The sequence below is a fragment of the Rhinopithecus bieti genome, unplaced genomic scaffold (genome assembly GCF_001698545.2).
Source record: "Rhinopithecus bieti isolate Rb0 unplaced genomic scaffold, ASM169854v2 scaffold_33326, whole genome shotgun sequence".
Taxonomy (NCBI): Eukaryota; Metazoa; Chordata; class Mammalia; order Primates; family Cercopithecidae; genus Rhinopithecus; species Rhinopithecus bieti.
In genome coordinates this window covers 2167438-2179526 of record NW_016814921.1, presented here as the reverse complement: position 1 = coordinate 2179526, position 12089 = coordinate 2167438, and positions in this window count along the sequence as shown.

Genomic DNA, 12089 nt, shown 5'->3' with positions numbered 1-12089 from the left:
TATATGTGTATATATTATATATACATATATGAGTGTGTGTATGTGTAGAACTGGAGTAAAATACAGAAAAATATTAACAATGATAGGATAATTGGTGATTTTTGTTTTCTTCTTAATTTTTTCTTAATCTATTTTCTAAATTTCTGTATCTTGTACTAAATAATAAATTTAAAATAGTTTTGAAAAAATATACCTTAAGTGTAAATCAAATGGATATCCCTATTCATAATAGCAACAAAACTACAAAATATCTTTTAAAAATGTAAACAGAAATGTGAAGATATATGTCTATATATATTTAACATATGTGAAAAATAAAAACGTTATTCATTTGACAAATATTTACCTTCTATAATGCTTGAAAATATTCTAGGCATAAGTGGTATAGCAGTGAACAAGGTCATGTCCTTCACAACAATATTCTCATGAAAGATTTAATATTGCAAAAGAAGTTGATTAGAGATTAATTCTGCCTATGATAATGTTTCAATTTAGTGGGATTCCAAACAAATTCTCAAGGTTACCAGAGAATTTTGAGAAACTTGAAAAAATGTTTTTGAGGTTAATATGAAAAATATTACAGAAATAACCAAGATATGACCTTTATATACTGCTGAGAAGAGTATGAATTACTATATTACTATATACTTTTTCTAAAGTAATGTTGCCTCCACAAATATATACAACTATTATTTGTTAATTAACAATAAAATAAAATAGTTTTTTTTTTTGAGATGGCGTCTTGCTCTGTTGCCCAGGCTAGAGTGCCGTGGCACAATCTCAGCTCACTGCCACCTCTGCCTCCTGGGCTCAAGCGATTTTCCTGCCTCACCTCCCGAGAAGAGTAGCTGGGATTACAGGCGTGTGCCACCATGCCTGGCTATTTTTGTATTTTTAGTAGAGATGGGGTTTCACCACATTGGCTAGGCTGGTCTTGAACCCCTGACCTTAGGTGATCCACCCGCCTTGGCCTCCCAAAGTGCTGGGATTGCAGGCGTGAGCCACCGCACCCAGCCAAATAAAATAAAATAAAATTTAAGTAATGTGGCAATATTTATCAATCAAAACATAATATATACTTTTTTATCCCCAAAATCCCACTTTAGGTTATGTACTATACAATAATTAGTACTTTATCATTTTATTTACTATTAATTATTTTCCTATGTATTATGTAATCAGGATGTCTAAGAACTAGGAAAAGCATTGAATACATTGTGAAAATCTATATAGCTACTAAAAGTGACTATATTAATGACTACTGTAGAAGTACATCTATAACATTTTTAAAAAGGAAAACAAGTTACAGATTAATATACACAGTATAAACCAATTTTTATTGTAAAAAATAACAACAAAACCTGTCTTTTCCACAACAAAGAAAGAAGCTCTAATAATTCAGTAAGAAAAATAGAAATGGTAAAACTGACAAATTTAGAAAGAAAGAGCTCTAATTAATTTTAATATTTTAATGCCCAAATTTACAAAAGTAGTAACAGGAAACCCAAAAGAATGTGTCTGAGTATCATAATTGGAAGAAAAAAAATGTTTTTAAGACAAATATGTGAGGTATACAACAATAAGTAGCAAAACCATACTCAGTTATATTTAAAGTAAGTAATCAGAATACTGAGCCTGGGACTAGTTCTGACAGTATGAAAGGCTAAGAAGACAGAGATCACAATTCTTAGTGATCAAAGCGGCAGGGATTCCAATGAATTCCTCTTCTTGACTGGGATGCTGAAGGGCTGCATTCTCAGAATTAGGATGGATAAGTAGGAAACGGCCTTGTGGAAACTAAAGTTAACTGTCAAATCATTTCAGTTTCCAAAATTGAATTGAGAAGATACTAGAATAATGGTGGCCCCAGATGCCTAGGAGAAGAAAACCTTATAGAGAAAAATAACATTCTCCTTGGCCTACAATTGTTTCTAGAAAAAATACTTTATAATTACAATGTCTAGTAAATAATTTTTTCAAAACATACAGGATACAAGACATATGAATGAAAACCGGAAGAAACAACAGAGTAGAGAAACACATCCACAGGAACTTCTTATATCAGAAATATCAAACACAGACTTGAAAATAACTCTACTTCTTTCTCCCAAGCAAATTAAGAACAGAATTCAACATTTCAGGAGAAAACTGCAATCTATGAAAAGAACCAAATGGAAACACAAAACTGAAAAACAGAATAACCCAAATTTAAAATTTAATGGAGAGGTTTTAATAACAGATTAGACAAAGCTCAAAAGAGAATTTGGAAGGTGTATCAGAAATAAATATCAAAACACACACACACACGGAGGGACAAATAATGGAAATTTCAGAAGAAGGCAGGAGACATAGGATATTATGAGAAAGCCTGAAATAGGAATAATCAAATTCCCAGAAGGAGATGAGAGGAAGAATGAGACAGAAGAAATATCTGAAGAAGCAATAGGTGGAAACTTTCAAAATTCATTTTAAAAAAATTAATATGCTGATTTAGAAGGCAGCATAAACCCCAAGTAGGATAAGTACAAAGAAATATATGCACACTGGAGCACAATTTATTAAACTCCTGAAAGCCAAAAGGGCAGGAACATTTTAAAGCAAAGAAAAAAGACAGAACCTTCAAAAAACAATGAGAATGAAAACTGAAATCTCAACAGAAACGATGGAATAGATCCAAAATTCTGAAAGAAAAGACCACCAACACAGAATTCTCTACCAATAGGAAATCTCCTTTCAGAAAGATGAGAAAAAGAAAAATAAGAGAGAGACAGAGAATTCCCCAATATTTTCTTCTAAGTGTTTTAAAGAGTCAGGTCTTTAATCTACCCGGAAATGTTTTCTGTGCATGGCATGAAGTAATATTCCAATTTCATTTTTCATACACATCATCCTGGCACAATTCTGAAAAATGTATCCTCTCCCTACTAAGTGGCCATTAACCCTCTCTTATAAATCAAGTACCCATGTATGTATGGGTTTATTCCTGAGTTCTTTTTTTCATTCCACTGATCGATTTGTTTATTTCCATCACCATACCACACTGACTTAACTACTGTGATCACACATTATTCATCAAAAAATCTTAGCTAGTCTGCATCTTGGCACTTCCACATAAACATTAGAATCAGCTTGTCAAATTTCAACAACAAAACCTATTGAAAGTTTGATTCTTCCAATCCTTGAACATGACAAATGCCTCATTTTATTAAGATCTTTTATGTCTTTCAATGTAATTTCATATTTTTTTCATAAAGATCTTGCCTGAAGTTTGTAAGGCTTATTTCTAGGTGCTTGATATTTTTCCCATGATTGTAAGTGGTATTTTAAATTTCACTTTTTAACTGTTTGTTGTTGATTTATAGAAAAACTATTTATGTTTAACTGATTTTATACCCAGCAATCTTTAAATGCTATCTTATAAACTCTGATAATTTAGCTTTGAATTAGAGGGAATTTTTCTAGATACACAATTAAATTATCTTCAAATAACAGCAGTTGTCTTTCTTCTTTCCTATCCTTATAAAATGTATTTCTTTTTCTTGCCTCACTAACCTCAGATTCCAGTACAATGTCAAAATACACTTGTTTTATTCCCAATCATATTCGGAATATTTTTCAATATTTCAACATCTAGAATTATATTTAGAACAGTTTTTTTCCAGATATCCTTTATCAGGAATATGCCTTCAATTCCCAATTTGCTAAGAGTTTTTGCCACAATTGGGTGTTGAATTTTATCAAATGCCTTTTCTTTCTCATCGAAATGGTCATCTGACTTTTTAATCTGTTAGTATGGGGAATTGCACTAATTGATTTCCTAATGCTAAAACCAACTTACATTCACACACACAAAAAAAGCTCAACTTGGTCATGAAGTTTTTTCAAATACAATGTTACATTTGGTTTACTAATATTCTGTTTAAGAAGCTGGCATCTATGTTTATGAATGAGACTAATCAGTCATTCTCATTCCTTATGTTCTCTTTGTCAGGTTTTTGTATCAGGGTTATGCTAGAATCAACAAATGAGTAACTGATTTTCCCTTTTTTATATGCCTTAGAATAATTTGAAGAATATTTTAATTACTACTGTTTTAGGAGTTCCAGAAAACTCTTCAGTTGAAAAAACAAATGTGGTCCTTGAGGTTTCTTTGTAGGAAGTTTTTTTGTTTGTTTGCTTTGTTTTGTTTTGTTTTTTTAGCTACTGGCTCAATATCTTTAATGGTTATATTACTATTCAAACAGTTGACTAAAAATAAATAATACTTAAGAGGATTCAGCCACTACTCTATTTGGTCTATAATTTGGGACATCTGAACACTGTAAGATTTAAATGCTTTTATTTTTCTCCCATTTTACAGACTAAAACTAATCTAAGGCAATCCTTATGCCAAGACACCTGTATCACAAGGAGCTCAGGTTACACTTGCAAAAGGGAAGCAAGTGAGAAGTGTTGCCACGTTTCTCCTGGTTCGAGTAGCCACTCCTGATAAGCTGCCACGTGGCATATGATGATGCATTACTGGGTCCTTGTGCCTGCCGCTGCAGGGGTTACAAGAAATATATACGGTTTTCTTTTCATAGTGATATACCCAAATCTTGCCAATGAAAAGGCATTTTTCTGACCACAATAGGCATCATTATCTCTTTCTCACAGTTTATACCTTTACAAGAAAATTCCCCTCTACCACATAAGATGCTTTTCAAATGCTATTTCTATTGTTCTGAAAATATTTTTCTCACTCTCTCCCTCATTCTGATATGACTACTCCACTACATTAATGCAGCTTTATGCATAGCTCAGGGTAGGGAGGGTGACAATGCTCTCTGGTTTTTACTTTACGCAAATCATTTCATATGTTTCACATTTATGGAGGTTGGACTCAATCACTCATTCAATGTTTCTAAAGCTCTGCTATGTTCTGGTGCCAGAGCCCATAATTACCATAAAACAGGTTGATTTCAGGCCGAATTGCACTGGAAAATGACATTTTGAATTTTTATTGGCACTTTGAAGAGAACATATTCTTCTCTAGTTATTGTACTTTTAACAGAAATGGTCTTTCCATATGGACTATAAGAAAAAATATCTAAAATTTAAGATTCATTCCCTTCTCTTATAATTTTTATTAGCATTTTAAGCAAGTTCAGTGCCCATCAGACCTAGTTCTAGTTATTTTTATTGATGCCATATAGACAATTCATAATCAAAACCAAAAGCAAAACTGCTATGTCTCCTCTGCTTCTGCCAGAAAATTGGCAGAAAATCCTAATTTAAAGCTCACAGGAAAAACCCAGAGGAAGCATGCAGAAATCCTTTATGCTATATTTCCCAGCAACAGAATATTTTCCTACCTTTGAAAACTCAATTAAATTTTACTTCACCACAAGTGTGAAAACCAGGTGGAACCTAAGAATATCATCCTCACTCTGGTTATCCTTATAAAAATAACACTGTTGATATTTTACAACAAACAATATCAATCCCTTCTGACTATCCTAGCAACATGTTACATCAGAAACCATGAATATGGAATATTGATTTTCCCTTTAAGAATGAAAAAAGAAAGTTGACTAGTGCATAAATCTTTCTGCTCTGCGTACTTCATCAAGAAAATAGCTATTTTGTCTCCCAATATGGTATGGTTGCCCTTATGTTACAAACTCTTCTGGGTGGCTGTTCCTATAAGAGAGGCTTAAGTAAGTTCAGCCACACAATTTTCAAAAGAATACTGTCAAGTGACCACTTAAGCCCTTAGCTTCCCCTAGGTTTCATCCAGCCTGTGAGCACATCTGAGGTTGACTTTACCTTTCTCCAGAGAAGCCCAGTTACTGTTTCTTTGTGGGCTTAGAAAGAAAAGCAGTTGGTTTCATTTTTCTTTTACTTGTGTTAGATTAATATTGTTCTAACTAGGCCATTCTCTCAAGAGGCTTGAGTTGAAGAAAAGTAAAATATGAAGGCTCCCGGCAGCAGCACCGACTTTTGTAAACTTGTGACATATCTCAGTTTTGCTTGGTTCTGTCAGGGCCAAAGCTTCGTCTACCCCTTGTTTTATTACCATGTCAGATGGGTACAAATAGAAACACAAAGCAATTCAAAATACCAAGCAGAGTTCAGAATTATTTCAGCAGGCCGGTTAGAAAACTGGGTTGCAGAGAGTCTTCAGGGTTTCTCCGAATGCCTGGTGAAGTCAATTGTCCAAATTCACCTAGAGGGTTAATGGCCCCATCAGGTCTAGAAGTCAGTTCTCCCATCTCCCTATACCATGCCCACATTATGTTACAATCTTCAGGTGTTAAGTTTGACAAACCAAAGCCAATATCCTGCTGCTATCAGACGTGGTGCTGGATTCACATGAAATAATAGGCTTAGAGGTGTAAGTTTAGAGATACACAGGTGAAAATTGCAGCCACTAACTTTCCCAGGAGGAAAAAAACAAATATGAAGAGAGTGCATTTCATATGAAAAGTATAAGATTAAAGATTGTAGTATCAATAATTTGTGAGTAAATTTGAAGGCCCAAGATGCACGGTGATTTGAAATTTTGCTAAGACCGAAAGATTAACTGTCCTGTGAGCCTAGCCTCAAGCCTTACATGCATAGCTCAGCACAGATTTGTTGTTGTCTGTTCCTGCACTGCACATACTAATGCTCATAGAGTGATATTTTTTAAAAAATGTTTACAAAGAAAAATGGCCTAGCAGAGAAAGTCAACTAGATGTATGAAAGAGGAAACAAAGCAAAAGCAAGAATATCTAAAAAGAACGCTCTGTAGATTAAATATTAGGTAAAGCGCATCTCTTGAACTTGAACAGGTCCATAGCATTTGATCAACTAACCAAAAAAAAAAGTATTCTTTGCGTTCTTAACACATACCTGGGCTAAATATTGGAGAGCCAGTTGTCAACACCTAAGACACAGTTTATATACTCAATGAGATACAAATAAATCTCAAATGAGATGACTATTATCAAAGAAGTACAAGGTGCCTTACTAAAAGACATCTTAATGTCACTAAGTGGCCTGACATTGTACTAAAGGTCAGAGGGCACTTACCCGAATGGGTGACACTGAAACTAAGACTTGTAATCTACATGGAAATAATTCATTAATTATTTTGGCAAATGCTTCAGTCAGTCCAAAAACTGTATTCTACGGATAAAATAGTATGCTTTGAGGTCTTAGCAAAGTTAAGTGTTCTCAATCTTCTGAAACTATTTAACTCTCAAGAATGTTAATGATGTAAGAATCACACTGAAGGTGATGATTGAGAATCACCTCCTGCTAAGATGTGAGATGACTGAGAGAAATCTGGCTGGAGAGGTGAGAGGAGGTGAACAATTGCATAAAAAGCCACAAGATGTTAAGAAGGATAAGGAAAAAGAAAGGAGGGTTTTATGAGGGAGCTTCAGGAGAGTGGTGGGAGTGGAGGGGAGTAGGCAGACGTGCCTGCAGTGATTGAAGAGCATTTATGGGGACCAGAAATGGAGAATGCAAATATCTTCATGCTTTCCAAGTTGTCACAGGTGGCTGCCCTTCCTCACTTCAGGAACCTCCTACTTCCTATTTCTCTCAAGAAATTGTTTTTAATAGGAGGCCGAGAAGAGGAACACTCTTGTGTGCCTTTCCTTGAACATCACCACCAACGGACACTAAATATTAGCCTATCCTAAACATTTAACATTTTATTTATTTGACAGTTACTTCTCACAATCAGATGCTTTTAGATAGACAGCAAGCCAGAGAAAATATTTGTGGCTCTGAATTATTGATAATTAAATGAATAAAATCAATACTAGTCAGGCCTCTTCAAAGAAAACTTACTTCTATAGAGCCGTGTAAGAACGCTGTCTTCAAAGTCAAGCCCACTCTCCTTTCCCGCTATCTCCACGTGGCCCCGTGGCTCGCCAGGCTCCATCGTGTCTGCCATTTATGTTCTCTCTGCTCAAAAACACTTCAGGTTCCCTTACCTACATGAAGATGAGCATGCCTGAGCTTGTGCTAAAGAGCCCTTCACAATGAAGTCCCAGGTAGCCAACTTTTCAAAATTGCCTTTTAAAAGCCTTCCACTTCTGCCCAGTCACCTACTCCCTATTTTTCATGCGTTTTCCTCCTGAATGAAAGTGAATGTTCTTCCTCATATGATCAGATTTCTCTCGGATGCCTCGGCCTTATGCCCTCCATTTCACCATAATTGAGAGACTATAAAGTATTTATTACAGTGCCTGGTAATAGTTGGTACTCAAAACATTTTCTTTCCTTTCCTCCCTCCAGTAGATATTTATTAATGAACTGTGAAATGAGTGATTATCTAGTTTCTGTTGCATCCGGTATGTGTCTTGCATGATTACTTTTTGATTGCTTAACCTTCTTCTGATGTCATCTTCCCTTTTTTTTTTTTTTTGATTTTAGATCTAAGTTCCTAGAAGTATAAAGTCTGTTTACTGATGTTGTAAAGCCAGCACCTTGAACTTTTAGTCACCCCATAAATACTTCTGGATGATGATAGCTCATTTTCTTTAAATGAGTCAGTATATACAATATATCCAATTAATTGAACTGTGAATTTATTATGTATCATAGGATTAGCAGACAAATAAGTCAAAGGATTAAATGTATGCGATCCATATAAAATTGATTCCACAAGAAAATATACTTTTTACTTCTGTTTTAAATCAATGCTGTCTTTCAATAACTTTCCTGTTTCATCCTATTTTGTCATAATGAAAATTATATCTGGGCTTCAAAAGAGATCTCAAACTGTTTAAAGTTACTATTTTTTAAATGTAATATTAAATACAATTTGTGGAATGCAAAATAGCTACCTCTTCTCCAGTTTAAGCAAATGCTGTTTTCAACACAATAAAATTATGCCTCCATGTAATATATTCCTCATATATAAAAATATATTTCTCATATATTATATATATTATAATCTCCACCTTATAGCTTTCCAATAAGTTCCATTTTCAACAAACATATGTAACACTGTGGTCTTATTTCTCTAAGTAGCTACATGATAATGACATAAACATTCCTCACCCATGTTTATCATAGAATAGCACCATTTTCACACTAAAAATAACGGCTAGGAAAGTTGTACAAAATTCACTGATTGCTTCCAAAACTTTTTGTCAACATTTTAAACTGCTCTGTTTCATGGCCATAAAGTTTTGAACCAAAGACGTTTGGAAAGAAACTGAAACCATGTGAATCAGAGAAGATGGGAACAAGAATAATGAAAGTTGACTGATGTGAAACCCACAAATCTCTCATAGTTTTAACCAAAAAACCATATAAGATGACTGTGCTTTCCTCTTTTCCAACTCCTCCCTCCCCACTGCTTTCCCGCCATCACACGCACCCCTGCCCATACCCTGTGCTATTTTATATGATTTTCACTAAACTGAAAATTCTTGTATTTTTCCTACCTCTTAAGAAAATGAAGAAACACTCGCCACCTAGCCTAATAATTACCAACTCAAAGTACATTGTCCTTTGTGGAGAGCATTCAATTATTTATTAATTCTACCAACTTCTACTAAGGAGATGAATCTGTCTTAAGTATCAGGGAACTCTGCTTGCATCTGTACATCAGTACAAACCAGTTGATTAAAAGACTTTTCAAGTACTTAGTCAGCTATTTTGTCTATGTAAGTGAGATGAAAGTGGATTTTAGTTTCAGGGAAAGGTTTTATTTTGCTGTCTATTATTTTCTTTTCTATTTCATTGAATTTACCCAGAATTGGGATATACCATGTGGACAATAAGAACTACGTAGCTCCTTTAAGTTCACACAAATAACTGATGGTAGGCAGATAGCAGGACAATCACAAGTACAGGGTTGGGGAGACTGCTTTACACACAGCACTGTGTAACAGAAAGAAATAAGAACAGAAAATCTTATCCTCAGGAATTTAATTGGGAAGATAGAGGACACAAAACCATGGTAGTTTCAACCCTTTTTTTTTTTTTTTTTTTTTTTTTTTTTTTGAGGCGGAGTCTCGCTCTGTCGCCCGGACTGGAGTGCAGTGGCCGGATCTCAGCTCACTGCAAGCTCCGCCTCCCGGGTTTACGCCATTCTCCTGCCTCAGCCTCCCGAGTAGCTGGGACTACAGGTGCCCGCCACCTCACCCGGCTAGTTTTTGTATTTTTAGTAGAGAGGGGGTTTCACTGTGTTAGCCAGGATGGTCTCGATCTCCTGACCTTGTGATCCGCCCGTCTCGGCCTCCCAAAGTGCTGGGATTACAGGCTTGAGCCACCCCTATTATTTCTTGTCTGCTCAACCTGGGCTAGTCCTGTCTCCTCTGTGAGCTTTCACATAAACTTTACCTATAGAAGTAATACAGTGGGATTTAATCAACTCTAAAGGCAGCTAAGAGGCAGGACCAGGACTAGGTGCAAAATATTAAGGGATGCCAGAAAATGCAGTAATCAAGATCAATAAGAGCTTAATATGATTTTGTTTTTAACCAATAAACTATGCCTCAGGGGCTAGATGCTTGTTTTTAAACTAAGTTTCACTGGAACCAGGGCCAGGATTAGGGTGAGGTAAATGAAACAGAATTGTTCAAGTGCAGAGCAGGTCCTATCTTTATTTAAAATTTTGGTAAGATGTTCATCATGGATTTTTTGCATTAATTTTGATTTTTTTAATATTTCATTAAAATTTCATTATTGAGGTATTTGAAACCCCCTTACGTTGTGTCTCCAAGATGAGTGCGTCACTCAGCTCACTCTAGTCTAAGCTCTACAAGACTCTAAGAAAAACCAAAAATAAGAAACTAGGACATTGTGCAAGATATACATAGAAAATTATTGAAACTACTGGCCAGCAAGTAGCTTTAATATTTAATAGATATTAAATTTCATTTTAAACATACAAATCTCGCAAAAAGCCTAATCCTATAAAATCCAAAACAGGAAAGCCATCACTGTAGGCAAGTAGAAATGTATGAAAAAAAAAGGTTTTAAGAAAAGAATGACAAATCCACCAGCTAGTTCTTGGGTTTTTGTGTTGGTTTTCATTTTATGTTTCTCATTTGCTTGTTTTTTGGGTTTTTTTTGGGGGGGAGGATTTTTTCATTGTTTGTTTATTTATTTATTTATTTATTTATTTATTTATTTTTGCCTTCTCGTTGCTATGACTGCAGTATGTTTAGTGTGACTATTCCATTTCATAGACAAATCTTTGAAATGCAGACTGGGCCGGGCATGGTGGCTCATACCTGTAATCTTAACACTTTGGGAGGCCGAGCTGGGTGGATTACCTGAGGTCAGAAGTTTGAGACCAGCCTGGCCAACATGATGAAAACCTGTTTCAACTAAAAATACAAAAATTAGCCGAGCACGGTGGCACACACCTGTAGTCCAAGCGAAGGTTGCGGTGAGCCGAGATCGCGCTACTGCACTCCAGCCAGGGCAACAGAGTGAGACTCTATCTCAAAAAATAAAAATAAATAAATAAATAAAATAAAAGGGGGAAAAAAAGAAAATGCAGACTGGAACTCCTCAGTTTCCACCAACTGTTTATATACTGAGAACTATAACCTGCTTAGAAAGGTAAAGATAGATTCAATATATTCAAGTATATTTTCACAATTTCTTGCCTTTCTTAAAAGGTAAATGCTTTCTTGACTCCTTGTAAACACCTGATTTCTCTGGTTTTGCCTCTATCTTGAGTTAGCTTTCCCCATTCTGTACAGGTGCTGTTTCACAGGCCATTCCCATAAAACTGGTCCAAAGAAAAGGCAATAAAGTTGTAAAATCTAGGGCCTGACGTACAGATGTGTCCAGTTCAAACTGGAAGAGTGGGGAGTTTGTGAGATTTGAGATTTAGAGCTCTTGAGAACACTTTCTTCATTTCACTTCTACCAATGCAAGGCCCCAACTGAAATAACTTTTTACTTATTTAAATTACCTTGGTTATCTTATCAACTATGCCCATAGATGAATGGGCTTTAAAAAAGGGATTGTCTTCAACATCTTTTAAAAGACATGTTTTGTAGCAAAGGGATGCAAAATCCCCACAACTATCCAAAGGCATTTGAAAGTTTGCCTTCAAAACACAGCATTATTCTATTACACAT